At 52.9% G+C, this 15,000-nt stretch overlaps 20 non-coding genes and 1 pseudogene across 20 annotated transcripts; all 21 read right to left on the reverse strand.

Annotated features, from left to right (window-relative positions):
* Positions 1-187: 187 nt before the first annotated feature.
* LOC127602935 (5S ribosomal RNA) lies at positions 188-306 on the reverse strand. The gene has a single exon (XR_007962966.1). It is a non-coding gene; the product is annotated as a 5S ribosomal RNA (ribosomal RNA).
* Positions 307-784: 478 nt separating this feature from the next.
* LOC127602881 (5S ribosomal RNA) lies at positions 785-903 on the reverse strand. The gene has a single exon (XR_007962925.1). It is a non-coding gene; the product is annotated as a 5S ribosomal RNA (ribosomal RNA).
* A 480-nt stretch (positions 904-1,383) lies between these two features.
* Positions 1,384-1,502, reverse strand: LOC127602847 (5S ribosomal RNA). The gene has a single exon (XR_007962892.1). It is a non-coding gene; the product is annotated as a 5S ribosomal RNA (ribosomal RNA).
* A 478-nt stretch (positions 1,503-1,980) lies between these two features.
* Positions 1,981-2,099, reverse strand: LOC127602936 (5S ribosomal RNA). The gene has a single exon (XR_007962967.1). It is a non-coding gene; the product is annotated as a 5S ribosomal RNA (ribosomal RNA).
* Positions 2,100-2,577: 478 nt separating this feature from the next.
* Positions 2,578-2,696, reverse strand: LOC127602882 (5S ribosomal RNA). The gene has a single exon (XR_007962926.1). It is a non-coding gene; the product is annotated as a 5S ribosomal RNA (ribosomal RNA).
* Positions 2,697-3,176: 480 nt separating this feature from the next.
* LOC127602933 (5S ribosomal RNA) lies at positions 3,177-3,295 on the reverse strand. The gene has a single exon (XR_007962965.1). It is a non-coding gene; the product is annotated as a 5S ribosomal RNA (ribosomal RNA).
* A 477-nt stretch (positions 3,296-3,772) lies between these two features.
* On the reverse strand, positions 3,773-3,891 carry LOC127602889 (5S ribosomal RNA). The gene has a single exon (XR_007962933.1). It is a non-coding gene; the product is annotated as a 5S ribosomal RNA (ribosomal RNA).
* Positions 3,892-4,370: 479 nt separating this feature from the next.
* LOC127602853 (5S ribosomal RNA) lies at positions 4,371-4,489 on the reverse strand. Its single transcript, XR_007962897.1, has one exon. It is a non-coding gene; the product is annotated as a 5S ribosomal RNA (ribosomal RNA).
* A 478-nt stretch (positions 4,490-4,967) lies between these two features.
* On the reverse strand, positions 4,968-5,086 carry LOC127602961 (5S ribosomal RNA). The gene has a single exon (XR_007962992.1). It is a non-coding gene; the product is annotated as a 5S ribosomal RNA (ribosomal RNA).
* A 478-nt stretch (positions 5,087-5,564) lies between these two features.
* LOC127602886 (5S ribosomal RNA) lies at positions 5,565-5,683 on the reverse strand. The gene has a single exon (XR_007962930.1). It is a non-coding gene; the product is annotated as a 5S ribosomal RNA (ribosomal RNA).
* Positions 5,684-6,161: 478 nt separating this feature from the next.
* On the reverse strand, positions 6,162-6,280 carry LOC127602866 (5S ribosomal RNA). Its single transcript, XR_007962910.1, has one exon. It is a non-coding gene; the product is annotated as a 5S ribosomal RNA (ribosomal RNA).
* Positions 6,281-6,397: 117 nt separating this feature from the next.
* Positions 6,398-6,515, reverse strand: LOC127602922 (uncharacterized; annotated as a pseudogene).
* A 479-nt stretch (positions 6,516-6,994) lies between these two features.
* On the reverse strand, positions 6,995-7,113 carry LOC127602914 (5S ribosomal RNA). Its single transcript, XR_007962958.1, has one exon. It is a non-coding gene; the product is annotated as a 5S ribosomal RNA (ribosomal RNA).
* A 480-nt stretch (positions 7,114-7,593) lies between these two features.
* LOC127602884 (5S ribosomal RNA) lies at positions 7,594-7,712 on the reverse strand. The gene has a single exon (XR_007962928.1). It is a non-coding gene; the product is annotated as a 5S ribosomal RNA (ribosomal RNA).
* A 478-nt stretch (positions 7,713-8,190) lies between these two features.
* On the reverse strand, positions 8,191-8,309 carry LOC127602883 (5S ribosomal RNA). Its single transcript, XR_007962927.1, has one exon. It is a non-coding gene; the product is annotated as a 5S ribosomal RNA (ribosomal RNA).
* A 480-nt stretch (positions 8,310-8,789) lies between these two features.
* On the reverse strand, positions 8,790-8,908 carry LOC127602945 (5S ribosomal RNA). Its single transcript, XR_007962976.1, has one exon. It is a non-coding gene; the product is annotated as a 5S ribosomal RNA (ribosomal RNA).
* A 477-nt stretch (positions 8,909-9,385) lies between these two features.
* LOC127602885 (5S ribosomal RNA) lies at positions 9,386-9,504 on the reverse strand. The gene has a single exon (XR_007962929.1). It is a non-coding gene; the product is annotated as a 5S ribosomal RNA (ribosomal RNA).
* Positions 9,505-9,983: 479 nt separating this feature from the next.
* On the reverse strand, positions 9,984-10,102 carry LOC127602867 (5S ribosomal RNA). The gene has a single exon (XR_007962911.1). It is a non-coding gene; the product is annotated as a 5S ribosomal RNA (ribosomal RNA).
* Positions 10,103-10,582: 480 nt separating this feature from the next.
* LOC127602864 (5S ribosomal RNA) lies at positions 10,583-10,701 on the reverse strand. Its single transcript, XR_007962908.1, has one exon. It is a non-coding gene; the product is annotated as a 5S ribosomal RNA (ribosomal RNA).
* A 480-nt stretch (positions 10,702-11,181) lies between these two features.
* On the reverse strand, positions 11,182-11,300 carry LOC127602937 (5S ribosomal RNA). Its single transcript, XR_007962968.1, has one exon. It is a non-coding gene; the product is annotated as a 5S ribosomal RNA (ribosomal RNA).
* A 480-nt stretch (positions 11,301-11,780) lies between these two features.
* LOC127602938 (5S ribosomal RNA) lies at positions 11,781-11,899 on the reverse strand. Its single transcript, XR_007962969.1, has one exon. It is a non-coding gene; the product is annotated as a 5S ribosomal RNA (ribosomal RNA).
* Between the last annotated feature and the right edge of the window lie 3,101 nt (positions 11,900-15,000).

Here is a 15,000-nt window from a genome sequence, read left to right on the forward strand (position 1 = left end):
ACCGATCCACGTGCAGACGGCTCCCTCTGTTGGACATTAATTTTATTCCAAAGAGACGTTGATCTGTCAAATCAACGTGAAGGAAACGATTTCAAACCACAGGATAAGTGAAAGTTGAATGACTAATGAAAGCCAAAATTTTTGGAAAGAGCAGTGAATCGTGTTGAGAATTGGAGGTGGGTGCAAAAGCTTACAGCACCTGGTATTCCCAGGCGGTCTCCCATCCAAGTACTAACCAGGCCCGACCCTGCTTAGCTTCCGAGATCGGACGAGATCGGGCGTTCTCAGGGTAGTATGGCCGTAAGCGAGGGAAAACGTGAAAATTGTCCCCTTTATAGCAGACAGGGCACTTGCGGGTCGGGGATAGAGTAGTGGGGTGATTTTTTTTTCATTTAATGACCTCCTCCCGAGAGCACGAAGGAGGGGCCCGCTCCCGTGGTGGTTGGAGCGCGCAGCCTGTCAGGCTCGCATACGGTCCTCTGCGAGCACGCAGAGGCTGTACTTGATGTCTGTTGCAAAAGTTGGCTTTTCCAGTGGAGGTGCAAAAGCATCCAGCAGGCGGAAATCCCAAGCTGCTTCATGTCCAAGTGCTATCATGACCGACCCCGTGCAGACGGCTCCCTGTGTTGGACATTAATTTTATTCCAAAGAGACGTTGATCTGTCAAATCAACGTGAAGGAAACGATTTCAAACCACAGGATAAGTGAAATTTGAATGACGAATGAAAGCCAAAATTTTTGGAAAGAGCAGTGAATCGTGTTGAGAATTGGAGGTGGGTGCAAAAGCTTACAGCACCTGGTATTCCCAGGCGGTCTCCCATCCAAGTACTAACCAGGCCCGACGCTGCTTAGCTTCCGAGATCGGACGAGATCGGGCATTCTCAGGGTAGTATGGCCGTAAGCGAGGGAAAACGTGAAAATTGTCCCCTTTATAGCAGACAAGGCACTTGCGGGTCGGGGATGGAGTAGTGGGGTGATTTTTTTTTTCATTTAATGACCTCCTCCCGAGAGCACGAAGGAGGGGCCCGCTCCCGTGGTGGTTGGAGCGCGCAGCCTGTCAGGCTCGCATACGGTCCTCTGCGAGCGCGCAGATGCGGTATTTGATGTTTGTTGCAAAAGTGGGCTTTTCCAGTGGAGGTGCAAAGGCATCCAGCAGGCGGAAATCCCAAGCTGTTTCATGTCCAAGTGCTATCATGACCGATCCCCGTGCAGACGGCTCCCTCTGTTGGACATTAATTTTATTCCAAAGAGACGTTGATCTGTCAAATCAACGTGAAGGAAACGATTTCAAACCACAGGATAAGTAAAAGTTGAATGACGAATGAATGCCAAAATTTTTGGAAAGAGCAGTGAATCGTGTTGAGAATTGGAGGTGGGTGCAAAAGCTTACAGCACCTGGTATTCCCAGGCGGTCTCCCATCCAAGTACTAACCAGGCCCAACCCTGCTTAGCTTCCGAGATCGGACGAGATCGGGCGTTCTCAGGGTAGTATGGCCGTAAGCGAGGGAAAACGTGAAAATTGTCCCCTTTATAGCAGACAGGGCACTTGCGGGTCGGGGATGGAGTAGTGGGGTGATTTTTTTTTCATTTAATGACCTCCTCCCGAGAGCGCGAAGGAGGGGCCCGCTCCCGTGGTGGTTGGAGCGCGCAGCCTGTCAGGCTCGCATACGGTCCTCTGCGAGCACGCAAAGGCTGTACTTGATGTCTGTTGCAAAAGTTGGCTTTTCCAGTGGAGGTGCAAAAGCATCCAGCAGGCGGAAATCCCAAGCTGCTTCATGTCCAAGTGCTATCATGACCGACCCCGTGCAGACGGCTCCCTCTGTTGGACATTAATTTTATTCCAAAGAGACGTTGATCTGTCAAATCAACGTGAAGGAAACGATTTCAAACCACAGGATAAGTGAAAGTTGAATGACTAATGAAAGCCAAAATTTTTGGAAAGAGCAGTGAATCGTGTTGAGAATTGGAGGTGGGTGCAAAAGCTTACAGCACCTGGTATTCCCAGGCGGTCTCCCATCCAAGTACTAACCAGGCCCGACCCTGCTTAGCTTCCGAGATCGGACGAGATCGGGCGTTCTCAGGGTAGTATGGCCGTAAGCGAGGGAAAACGTGAAAATTGTCCCCTTTATAGCAGACAGGGCACTTGCGGGTCGGGGATAGAGTAGTGGGGTGATTTTTTTTTCATTTAATGACCTCCTCCCGAGAGCACGAAGGAGGGGCCCGCTCCCGTGGTGGTTGGAGCGCGCAGCCTGTCAGGCTCGCATACGGTCCTCTGCGAGCACGCAGAGGCTGTACTTGATGTCTGTTGCAAAAGTTGGCTTTTCCAGTGGAGGTGCAAAAGCAACCAGCAGGCGGAAATCCCAAGCTGCTTCATGTCCAAGTGCTATCATGACCGACCCCGTGCAGACGGCTCCCTCTGTTGGACATTAATTTTATTCCAAAGAGACGTTGATCTGTCAAATCAACGTGAAGGAAACGATTTCAAACCACAGGATAAGTGAAATTTGAATGACGAATGAAAGCCAAAATTTTTGGAAAGAGCAGTGAATCGTGTTGAGAATTGGAGGTGGGTGCAAAAGCTTACAGCACCTGGTATTCCCAGGCGGTCTCCCATCCAAGTACTAACCAGGCCCGACGCTGCTTAGCTTCCGAGATCGGACGAGATCGGGCATTCTCAGGGTAGTATGGCCGTAAGCGAGGGAAAACGTGAAAATTGTCCCCTTTATAGCAGACAAGGCACTTGCGGGTCGGGGATGGAGTAGTGGGGTGATTTTTTTTTTCATTTAATGACCTCCTCCCGAGAGCACGAAGGAGGGGCCCGCTCCCGTGGTGGTTGGAGCGCGCAGCCTGTCAGGCTCGCATACGGTCCTCTGCGAGCGCGCAGATGCGGTATTTGATGTTTGTTGCAAAAGTGGGCTTTTCCAGTGGAGGTGCAAAGGCATCCAGCAGGCGGAAATCCCAAGCTGTTTCATGTCCAAGTGCTATCATGACCGATCCCCGTGCAGACGGCTCCCTCTGTTGGACATTAATTTTATTCCAAAGAGACGTTGATCTGTCAAATCAACGTGAAGGAAACGATTTCAAACCACAGGATAAGTAAAAGTTGAATGACGAATGAATGCCAAAATTTTTGGAAAGAGCAGTGAATCGTGTTGAGAATTGGAGGTGGGTGCAAAAGCTTACAGCACCTGGTATTCCCAGGCGGTCTCCCATCCAAGTACTAACCAGGCCCAACCCTGCTTAGCTTCCGAGATCGGACGAGATCGGGCGTTCTCAGGGTAGTATGGCCGTAAGCGAGGGAAAACGTGAAAATTGTCCCCTTTATAGCAGACAGGGCACTTGCGGGTCGGGGATGGAGTAGTGGGGTGATTTTTTTTCATTTAATGACCTCCTCCCGAGAGCGCGAAGGAGGGGCCCGCTCCCGTGGTGGTTGGAGCGCGCAGCCTGTCAGGCTCGCATACGGTCCTCTGCGAGCACGCAAAGGCTGTACTTGATGTCTGTTGCAAAAGTTGGCTTTTCCAGTGGAGGTGCAAAAGCATCCAGCAGGCGGAAATCCCAAGCTGCTTCATGTCCAAGTGCTATCATGACCGACCCCGTGCAGACGGCTCCCTCTGTTGGACATTAATTTTATTCCAAAGAGACGTTGATCTGTCAAATCAACGTGAAGGAAACGATTTCAAACCACAGGATAAGTGAAAGTTGAATGACGAATGAAAGCCAAAATTTTTGGAAAGAGCAGTGAATCGTGTTGAGAATTGGAGGTGGGTGCAAAAGCTTACAGCACCTGGTATTCCCAGGCGGTCTCCCATCCAAGTACTAACCAGGCCCGACCCTGCTTAGCTTCCAAGATCGGACGAGATCAGGCGTTCTCTGGGTAGTATGGCCGTAAGCGAGGGAAAACGGGAAAATTGTCCTCTTTATAGCAGACAGGGCACTTCTGGGTCGGGGGTGGAGTAGTGGGGTGATTTTTTTTTCATTTAATAAACCTCCTCCGGAGTGCACAAAGGAGGGGCCCGCTCCCGTGGTGGTTTGAGCGCGCAGCCTGTCAGGCTCGCATACGGTCCTCTGCGAGCGCGCAGAGGCTGTACTTGATGTCTGTTGCAAAAGTGGGCTTTTCCAGTGGAGGTGCAAAGGCACTTAGCAGGCGGAAATCCCAAGCTGTTTCATGTCCAAGTGCTATCATGACCGACCCCGTGCAGACGGCTCCCTCTGTTGGACATTAATTTTATTCCAAAGAGACGTTGATCTGTCAAATCAACGTGAAGGAAACGATTTCAAACCACAGGATAAGTGAAAGTTGAATGACTAATGAAAGCCAAAATTTTTGGAAAGAGCAGTGAATCGTGTTGTGAATTGGAGGTGGGTGCAAGATCTTACAGCACCTGGTATTCCCAGGCGGTCTCCCATCCAAGTACTAACCAGGCCCGACCCTGCTTAGCTTCCGAGATCGGACGAGATCGGGCGTTCTCAGGGTAGTATGGCCGTAAGCGAGGGAAAATGTGAAAATTGTCCCCTTTATAGCAGACAAGGCACTTGCAGGTCGGGGATGGAGTAGTGGGGTGATTTTTTTTTCATTTAATGACCTCCTCCCGAGAGCACGAAGGAGGGGCCCGCTCCCGTGGTGGTTTGAGCGCGCAGCCTGTCAGGCTCGCATACGGTCCTCTGCGAGCACGCAGATGCGGTATTTGATGTTTGTTGCAAACGTGGGCTTTTCCAGTGGAGGTGCAAAGGCATCCAGCAGGCGGAAATCCCAAGCTGTTTCATGTCCAAGTGCTATCATGACCGACCCCGTGCAGACGGCTCCCTCTGTTGGACATTAATTTTATTCCAAAGAGACGTTGATCTGTCAAATCAACGTGAAGGAAACGATTTCAAACCACAGGATAAGTGAAAGTTGAATGACGAATGAATGCCAAATTTTTTGGAAAGAGCAGTGAATCGTGTTGAGAATTGGAGGTGGGTGCAAAAGATTACAGCACCTGGTATTCCCAGGCGGTCTCCCATCCAAGTACTAACCAGGCCCGACCCTGCTTAGCTTCCGAGATCGGACGAGATCGGGCGTTCTCAGGGTAGTATGGCCGTAAGCGAGGGAAAACGTGAAAATTGTCCCCTTTATAGCAGACAAGGCACTTGCGGGTCGGGGATGGAGTAGTGGCGTGATTTTTTTTACATTTAATGACCTCCTCCCGAGAGCACGAAGGAGGGGCCCGCTCCCGTGGTGGTTTGAGCGCGCAGCCTGTCAGGCTCGCATACGGTCCTCTGCGAGCACGCAGATGCGGTATTTGATGTTTGTTGCAAACGTGGGCTTTTCCAGTGGAGGTGCAAAGGCATCCAGCAGGCGGAAATCCCAAGCTGTTTCATGTCCAAGTGCTATCATGACCGACCCCGTGCAGACGGCTCCCTCTGTTGGACATTAATTTTATTCCAAAGAGACGTTGATCTGTCAAATCAACGTGAAGGAAACGATTTCAAACCACAGGATAAGTGAAAGTTGAATGACGAATGAATGCCAAAATTTTTGGAAAGAGCAGTGAATCGTGTTGAGAATTGGAGGTGGGTGCAAAAGCTTACAGCACCTGGTATTCCCAGGCGGTCTCCCATTCAAGGACTAACCAGGCCCGACCCTGCTTCGCTTCCGAGATCGGACGAGATCGGGCGTTCTCAGGGTAGTATGGCCGTAAGCGAGGGAAAACGCGAAAACTGTCCTCTTTATAGCAGACAGGGCACTTCTGGGTCGGGGGTGGAGTAGTGGGGTGATTTTTTTTCATTTAATAAACCTCCTCCGGAGTGCACAAAGGAGGGGCCCGCTCCCGTGGTGGTTTGAGCGCGCAGCCTGTCAGGCTCGCATACGGTCCTCTGCGAACACGCAGAGGCTGTACTTGATGTCTGTTGCAAAAGTTGGCTTTTCAGTGGAGGTGCAAAAGCATCCAGCAGGCGGAAATCCCAAGCTGCTTCATGTCCAAGTGCTATCATTACCGATCCCCGTGCAGACGGCTCCCTCTGTTGGACATTAATTTTATTCCAAAGAGACGTTGATCTGTCAAATCAACGTGAAGGAATCGATTTCAAACCACAGGATAAGTGAAAGTTGAATGACGAATGAATGCCAAAATTTTTGGAAAGAGCAGTGAATCGTGTTGTGAATTGGAGGTGGGTGCAAAAGCTTACAGCACCTGGTATTCCCAGGCGGTCTCCCATCCAAGTACTAACCAGGCCCGACCCTGCTTAGCTTCCGAGATCTGACAAGATCGGGCGTTCTCAGGGTAGTATGGCCGTAAGCGAGGGAAAACGTGAAAATTGTCCCCTTTATAGCAGACAAGGCACTTGCGGGTCGGGGATGGAGTAGTGGGGTGATTTTTTTTCATTTAATGACCTCCTCCCGAGAGCACGAAGGAGGGGCCCGCTCCCGTGGTATTCCCAGGCGGTCTCCCATCCAAGTACTAACCAGGCCCGACCCTGCTTAGATTCCGAGATCGGACGAGATCGGGCGTTCTCAGGGTAGTATGGCCGTAAGCGAGGGAAAACGCGAAAATTGTCCTCTTTATAGCAGACATGGCACTTCTGGGTCGGGGGTGGAGTAGAGGGGTGATTTTTTTTCATTTAATAAACCTCCTCCGGAGTGCACAAAGGAGGGGCCCGCTCCCGTGGTGGTTTGAGCGCGCAGCCTGTCAGGCTCGCATACGGTCCGCTGCGAGCACGCAGAGGCTGTACTTGATGTCTGTTGCAAAAGTTGGCTTTTCCAGTGGAGGTGCAAAAGCATCCAGCAGGCGGAAATCCCAAGCTGCTTCATGTCCAAGTGCTATCATGACCGATCCCCGTGCAGACGGCTCCCTCTGTTGGACATTAATTTTATTCCAAAGAGACGTTGATCTGTCAAATCAACGTTAAGGAAACGATTTCAAACCACAGGATAAGTGAAAGTTGAATGACTAATGAAAGCCAAAATTTTTGGAAAGAGCAGTGAATCGTGTTGAGAATTGGAGGTGGGTGCAAAAGCTTACAGCACCTGGTAATCCCAGGCGGTCTCCCATCCAAGTACTAACCAGGACGGACCCTGCTTAGCTTCCGAGATCGGACGAGATCAGGCGTTCTCAGGGTAGTATGGCCGTAAGCGAGGGAAAACGCGAAAATTGTCCCCTTTATAGCAGACAAGGCACTTGCGGGTCGGGGATGGAGTAGTGGGGTGATTTTTTTTTTCATTTAATGACCTCCTCCCGAGAGCACGAAGGAGGGGCCCGCTCCCGTGGTGGTTGGAGCGCGCAGCCTGTCAGGCTCGCATACGGTCCTCTGCGAGCACGCAGATGCGGTATTTGATGTTTGTTGCAAAAGTGGGCTTTTCCAGTGGAGGTGCAAAGGCATCCAGCAGGCGGAAATCCCAAGCTGTTTCATGTCCAAGTGCTATCATGACCGATCCCCGTGCAGACGGCTCCCTCTGTTGGACATTAATTTTATTCCAAAGAGACGTTGATCTGTCAAATCAACGTGAAGGAAACGATTTCAAACCACAGGATAAGTGAAAGTTGAATGACGAATGAATGCCAAAATTTTTGGAAAGAGCAGTGAATCGTGTTGAGAATTGGTGGTGGGTGCAAAAGCTCCCAGCACCTGGTATTCCCAGGCGGTCTCCCATCCAAGTACTAACCAGGCCCGACCCTGCTTAGCTTCCGAGATCGGACGAGATCGGGCGTTCTCAGGGTAGTATGGCCGTAAGCGAGGGAAAACGTGAAAATTGTCCCCTTTATAGCAGACAGGGCACTTGCGGGTCGGGGATAGAGTAGTGGGGTGATTTTTTTTTCATTTAATGACCTCCTCCCGAGAGCACGAAGGAGGGGCCCGCTCCCGTGGTGGTTGGAGCGCGCAGCCTGTCAGGCTCGCATACGGTCCTCTGCGAGCACGCAGAGGCTGTACTTGATGTCTGTTGCAAAAGTTGGCTTTTCCAGTGGAGGTGCAAAAGCATCCAGCAGGCGGAAATCCCAAGCTGCTTCATGTCCAAGTGCTATCATGACCGACCCCGTGCAGACGGCTCCCTCTGTTGGACATTAATTTTATTCCAAAGAGACGTTGATCTGTCAAATCAACGTGAAGGAAACGATTTCAAACCACAGGATAAGTGAAATTTGAATGACGAATGAAAGCCAAAATTTTTGGAAAGAGCAGTGAATCGTGTTGAGAATTGGAGGTGGGTGCAAAAGCTTACAGCACCTGGTATTCCCAGGCGGTCTCCCATCCAAGTACTAACCAGGCCCGACGCTGCTTAGCTTCCGAGATCGGACGAGATCGGGCATTCTCAGGGTAGTATGGCCGTAAGCGAGGGAAAACGTGAAAATTGTCCCCTTTATAGCAGACAAGGCACTTGCGGGTCGGGGATGGAGTAGTGGGGTGATTTTTTTTTTCATTTAATGACCTCCTCCCGAGAGCACGAAGGAGGGGCCCGCTCCCGTGGTGGTTGGAGCGCGCAGCCTGTCAGGCTCGCATACGGTCCTCTGCGAGCGCGCAGATGCGGTATTTGATGTTTGTTGCAAAAGTGGGCTTTTCCAGTGGAGGTGCAAAGGCATCCAGCAGGCGGAAATCCCAAGCTGTTTCATGTCCAAGTGCTATCATGACCGATCCCCGTGCAGACGGCTCCCTCTGTTGGACATTAATTTTATTCCAAAGAGACGTTGATCTGTCAAATCAACGTGAAGGAAACGATTTCAAACCACAGGATAAGTAAAAGTTGAATGACGAATGAATGCCAAAATTTTTGGAAAGAGCAGTGAATCGTGTTGAGAATTGGAGGTGGGTGCAAAAGCTTACAGCACCTGGTATTCCCAGGCGGTCTCCCATCCAAGTACTAACCAGGCCCAACCCTGCTTAGCTTCCGAGATCGGACGAGATCGGGCGTTCTCAGGGTAGTATGGCCGTAAGCGAGGGAAAACGTGAAAATTGTCCCCTTTATAGCAGACAGGGCACTTGCGGGTCGGGGATGGAGTAGTGGGGTGATTTTTTTTCATTTAATGACCTCCTCCCGAGAGCGCGAAGGAGGGGCCCGCTCCCGTGGTGGTTGGAGCGCGCAGCCTGTCAGGCTCGCATACGGTCCTCTGCGAGCACGCAGAGGCTGTACTTGATGTCTGTTGCAAAAGTTGGCTTTTCCAGTGGAGGTGCAAAAGCATCCAGCAGGCGGAAATCCCAAGCTGCTTCATGTCCAAGTGCTATCATGACCGACCCCGTGCAGACGGCTCCCTCTGTTGGACATTAATTTTATTCCAAAGAGACGTTGATCTGTCAAATCAACGTGAAGGAAACGATTTCAAACCACAGGATAAGTGAAAGTTGAATGACGAATGAAAGCCAAAATTTTTGGAAAGAGCAGTGAATCGTGTTGAGAATTGGAGGTGGGTGCAAAAGCTTACAGCACCTGGTATTCCCAGGCGGTCTCCCATCCAAGTACTAACCAGGCCCGACCCTGCTTAGCTTCCAAGATCGGACGAGATCGGGCGTTCTCTGGGTAGTATGGCCGTAAGCGAGGGAAAACGCGAAAATTGTCCTCTTTATAGCAGACAGGGCACTTCTGGGTCGGGGGTGGAGTAGTGGGGTGATTTTTTTTTCATTTAATAAACCTCCTCCGGAGTGCACAAAGGAGGGGCCCGCTCCCGTGGTGGTTTGAGCGCGCAGCCTGTCAGGCTCGCATACGGTCCTCTGCGAGCGCGCAGAGGCTGTACTTGATGTCTGTTGCAAAAGTGGGCTTTTCCAGTGGAGGTGCAAAGGCACTTAGCAGGCGGAAATCCCAAGCTGTTTCATGTCCAAGTGCTATCATGACCGACCCCGTGCAGACGGCTCCCTCTGTTGGACATTAATTTTATTCCAAAGAGACGTTGATCTGTCAAATCAACGTGAAGGAAACGATTTCAAACCACAGGATAAGTGAAAGTTGAATGACGAATGAATGCCAAAATTTTTGGAAAGAGCAGTGAATCGTGTTGTGAATTGGAGGTGGGTGCAAAAGCTTACAGCACCTGGTATTCCCAGGCGGTCTCCCATCCAAGTACTAACCAGGCCCGACCCTGCTTAGCTTCCAAGATCGGACGAGATCGGGGGTTCTCAGGGTAGTATGGCCGTAAGCGAGGGAAAACGCGAAAATTGTCCTCTTTATAGCAGACAGGGCACTTCTGGGTCGGGGGTGGAGTAGTGGGGTGATTTTTTTTTCATTTAATAAACCTCCTCCGGAGTGCACAAAGGAGGGGCCCGCTCCCGTGGTGGTTTGAGCGCGCAGCCTGTCAGGCTCGCATACGGTCCTCTGCGAGCACGCAGATGCAGTATTTGATGTTTGTTGCAAAAGTGGGCTTTTCCAGTGGAGGTGCAAAGGCATCCAGCAGGCGGAAATCCCAAGCTGCTTCATGTCCAAGTGCTATCATGACCGATCCCCGTGCAGACGGCTCCCTCTGTTGGACATTAATTTTATTCCAAAGAGACGTTGATCTGTCAAATCAACGTGAAGGAAACGATTTCAAACCACAGGATAAGTGAAAGTTGAATGACGAATGAATGCCAAAATTTTTGGAAAGAGCAGTGAATCGTGTTGAGAATTGGAGGTGGGTGCAAAAGCTTACAGCACCTGGTATTCCCAGGCGGTCTCCCATCCAAGTACTAACCAGGCCAGACCCTGCTTAGCTTCCGAGATCGGACGAGATCGGGCGTTCTAAGGGTAGTATGGCCGTAAGCGAGGGAAAACGTGAAAATTGTCCCCTTTATAGCAGACAGGGCACTTGCGGGTCGGGGATGGAGTAGTGGGGTGATTTTTTTTTTCATTTAATGACCTCCTCCCGAGAGCACGAAGGAGGGGCCCGCTCCCGTGGTGGTTTGAGCGCGCACCCTGTCAGGCTCGCATACGGTCCTCTGCGAGCACGCAGATGCAGTATTTGATGTTTGTTGCAAAAGTGGGCTTTTCCAGTGGAGGTGCAAAGGCATCCAGCAGGCGGAAATCCCAAGCTGCTTCATGTCCAAGTGCTATCATGACCGATCCCCGTGCAGACGGCTCCCTCTGTTGGACATTAATTTTATTCCAAAGAGACGTTGATCTGTCAAATCAACGTGAAGGAAACGATTTCAAACCACAGGATAAGTGAAAGTTGAATGACGAATGAATGCCAAAATTTTTGGAAAGAGCAGTGAATCGTGTTGAGAATTGGAGGTGGGTGCAAAAGCTTACAGCACCTGGTATTCCCAGGCGGTCTCCCATCCAAGTACTAACCAGGCCCGACCCTGCTTAGCTTCCGAGATCGGACGAGATCGGGCGTTCTCAGGGTAGTATGGCCGTAAGCGAGGGAAAACGTGAAAATTGTCCCCTTTATAGCAGACAAGGCACTTGCGGGTCGGGGATGGAGTAGTGGGGTGATTTTTTTTTTCATTTAATGACCTCCTCCCGAGAGCACGAAGGAGGGGCCCGCTCCCGTGGTGGTTGGAGCGCGCAGCCTGTCAGGCTCGCATACGGTCCTCTGCGAGCACGCAGATGCGGTATTTGATGTTTGTTGCAAAAGTGGGCTTTTCCAGTGGAGGTGCAAAGGCATCCAGCAGGCGGAAATCCCAAGCTGCTTCATGTCCAAGTGCTATCATGACCGATCCCCGTGCAGACGGCTCCCTCTTTTGGACATTAATTTTATTCCAAAGAGACGTTGATCTGTCAAATCAACGTGAAGGAAACGATTTCAAACCACAGGATAAGTGAAAGTTGAATGACGAATGAATGCCAAAATTTTTGGAAAGAGCAGTGAATCGTGTTGAGAATTGGAGGTGGGTGCAAAAGCTTACAGCACCTGGTATTCCCAGGCGGTCTCCCATCCAAGTACTAACCAGGCCCGACCCTGCTTAGCTTCCGAGATCGGACGAGATCGGGCGTTCTCAGGGTAGTATGGCCGTAAGCGAGGGAAAACGTGAAAATTGTCCCCTTTATAGCAGACAAGGCACTTGCGGGTCGGGGATGGAGTAGTGGGGTGATTTTTTTTTTCATTTAATGACCTCCTCCCGAGAGCACGAAGGAGGGGCCCGCTCCCGTGGTGGTTGGAGCGCGCAGCCTGTCAGGCTCGCATACGGTCCTCTGCGAGCACGCAGATGCGGTATTTGATGTTTGTTGCAAAAGTGGGCTTTTCCAGTGGAGGTGCAAAGGCATCCAGCAGGCGGAAATCCCAAGCTGCTTCATGTCCAAGTGCTATCATGACCGATCCCCGTGCAGACGGCTCCCTCTGTTGGACATTAATTTTATTCCAAAGAGACGTTGATCTGTCAAATCAACGTGACCTGCTGCCCGCCGCAATCGCCGCCGGGCCGGCCCGCACCCCGCCATTGAGACTGAACGGGGATTATTATTTTTTTAACTCGGCCGCCGGGCGGGGGCGGGCATCGCCCCCGGTACCTCCAGCCGCTACTATTTCCGCGGGACGCGTTCCAACACTATTAACCCCGGCCAAGAGGCCTCTTCCCCAGCCACACTCGGCCACCGGGCCGGCCCGCACCCTGCATTTGAGACTGAACGGGGATTATTTATTTTTTTAACTTGGCCGCCGGGCCGGGGCGGGCATTGCCCCCGGTACCTCCAGCCGCTACTATTTCCGCGGGCCGCGTTCCAACACTATTCACCCCGGCCAAGAGGCCTCTTCCCCGGCCACACTCGTCCGCCGGGCCGGCCCGCACCCCGCCATTGAGACTGCACGGGAATTATTATTTTTTTATCTCTCAACCTGTCCAAGAGGCCTGCTGCCCGCCGCACTCGCCGCCGGGCCGGCCCGCACCCCGCCATTGAGACTGAACGGGGATTATTATTTTTTTTAACTCGGCCTCCGGGCCGGGGCGGGCTTCGCCCCCGGTACCTCCAGCCGCTTCTATTTACGCGCGCCGCGTTCCAACATATTCATCCCGGCCAAGAGGCCTCTTCCCCGGCCACACTCGTCCGCCGGGCCGGCCCGCACCCCGTCATTGAGACTGAACGGGGATTATTATTTTTTTTAACTCGGCCTCCGGGCCGGGGCGGGCTTCGCCCCCGGTACCTCCAGCCGCTTCTATTTACGCGCGCCGCGTTCCAACATATTCACCCCGGCCAAGAGGCCTATTCCCCGGCCCGCACCCCGCCATTGAGACTGCATGGGAATTATTATTTTTTTATCTCTCAACCTGTCCAAGAGGCCTGCTGCCCGCCGCAATCGCCGCCGGGCCGGCCCCCACCCCGCCATTGAGACTGAACGGGGATTATTTATTTTTTTAACTTGGCCGCAGGGGCGGGCATCGCCCCCGGTACCTCCAGCCGCTACTATTTCCGCGGGCCGTGTTCCAACACTATTCACCCCGGCCAAGAGGCCTATTCCCCGGCCCGCACCCCGCCATTGAGACTGCACGGGAATTATTGTTTTTTTATCTCTCAACCTGTCCAAGAGGCCTGCTGCCCGCCGCACTCGCCGCCGGGCCGGCCCGCACCCCGCCATTGAGACTGAACGGGAATTATTATTTTTTTATCTCTCAACCTGTCCAAGAGGCCTGCTGCCCGCCGCACTCGCCGCCGGGCCGGCCCGCACCCCGCCATTGAGACTGAACGGGGATTATTATTTTTTTTAACTCGGCCTCCGGGCCGGGGCGGGCTTCGCCCCCGGTACCTCCAGCCGCTTCTATTTACGCGCGGCGCGCTCCAACATATTCACCCCGGCCAAGAGGCCTATTCCCCGGCCCGCACCCCGCCATTGAGACTGCATGGGAATTATTATTTTTTTATCTCTCAACCTGTCCAAGAGGCCTGCTGCCCGCCGCAATCGCCGCCGGGCCGGCCCGCACCCTGCCATTGATACTGAACGGGAATTATTATTTTTTTATCTCTCAACCTGTCCAAGAGGCCTGCTGCCCGCCGCACTCGCCGCCGGGCCGGCCCGCACCCTGCCATTGAGACTGAACGGGGATTATTTATTTTTTTAACTTGGCCGCCGGCCCGGGGCGGGCATCGCCCCCGGTACCTCCAGCCGCTACTATTTCCGCGGGCCGTGTTCCAACACTATTCACCCCGGCCAAGAGGCCTATTCCCCGGCCCGCACCCCGCCATTGAGACTGCACGGGAATTATTATTTTTTTATCTCTCAACCTGTCCAAGAGGCCTGCTGCCCGCCGCAATCGCCGCCGGGCCGGCCTGCACCCTGCCATTGAGACTGAACGGGGATTATTTATTTTTTTAACTTGGCCGCCGGGCCGGGGCGGGCATCGCCCCCGGTACCTCCAGCCGCTACTATTTCCGCGGGCCGTGTTCCAACACTATTCACCCCGGCCAAGAGGCCTATTCCCCGGCCCGCACCCCGCCATTGAGACTGCACGGGAATTATTATTTTTTTATCTCTCAACCTGTCCAAGAGGCCTGCTGCCCGCCGCACTCGCCGCCGGGGCGGCCCGCACCCCGCCATTGAGACTGAACGGGGATTATTTTTTTTTTAACTCGGCCTCCGGGCCGCGGCGGGCTTCGCCCCCGGTACCTCCAGCCGCTTCCTATTTACGCGCGCCGATTTCCAACATATTCACCCCGGCCAAGAGGCCTATTCCCCGGCCCGCACCCCGCCATTGAGACTGCATGGGAATTATTATTTTTTTATCTCTCAACCTGTCCAAGAGGCCTGCTGCCCGCCGCAATCGCCGCCGGGCCGGCCCGCACCCTGCCATTGAGACTGAACGGGATTATTTATTTTTTTAACTTGGCCGCCGGGCCGGGGCGGGCATCGCCCCCGGTACCTCCAGCCGCTACTATTTCCGCGGGCCGTGTTCCAACACTATTCACCCCGGCCAAGAGGCCTATTCCCCGGCCCGCACCCCGCCATTGAGACTGCACGGGAATTATTATTTTTTTATCTCTCAACCTGTCCAAGAGGCCTGCTGCCCGCCGCACTTGCCGCCGGGCCGGCCCGCACCCCGCCATTGAGACTGAACGGGGATTATTATTTTTTTTAACTCGGCCTCCGGGCCGGGGCGGGCTTCGCCCCCGGTACCTCCAGCCGCTTCTAT

The sequence above is a fragment of the Hippocampus zosterae genome, chromosome 6 (genome assembly GCF_025434085.1).
Source record: "Hippocampus zosterae strain Florida chromosome 6, ASM2543408v3, whole genome shotgun sequence".
NCBI lineage: Eukaryota > Metazoa > Chordata > Actinopteri > Syngnathiformes > Syngnathidae > Hippocampus > Hippocampus zosterae.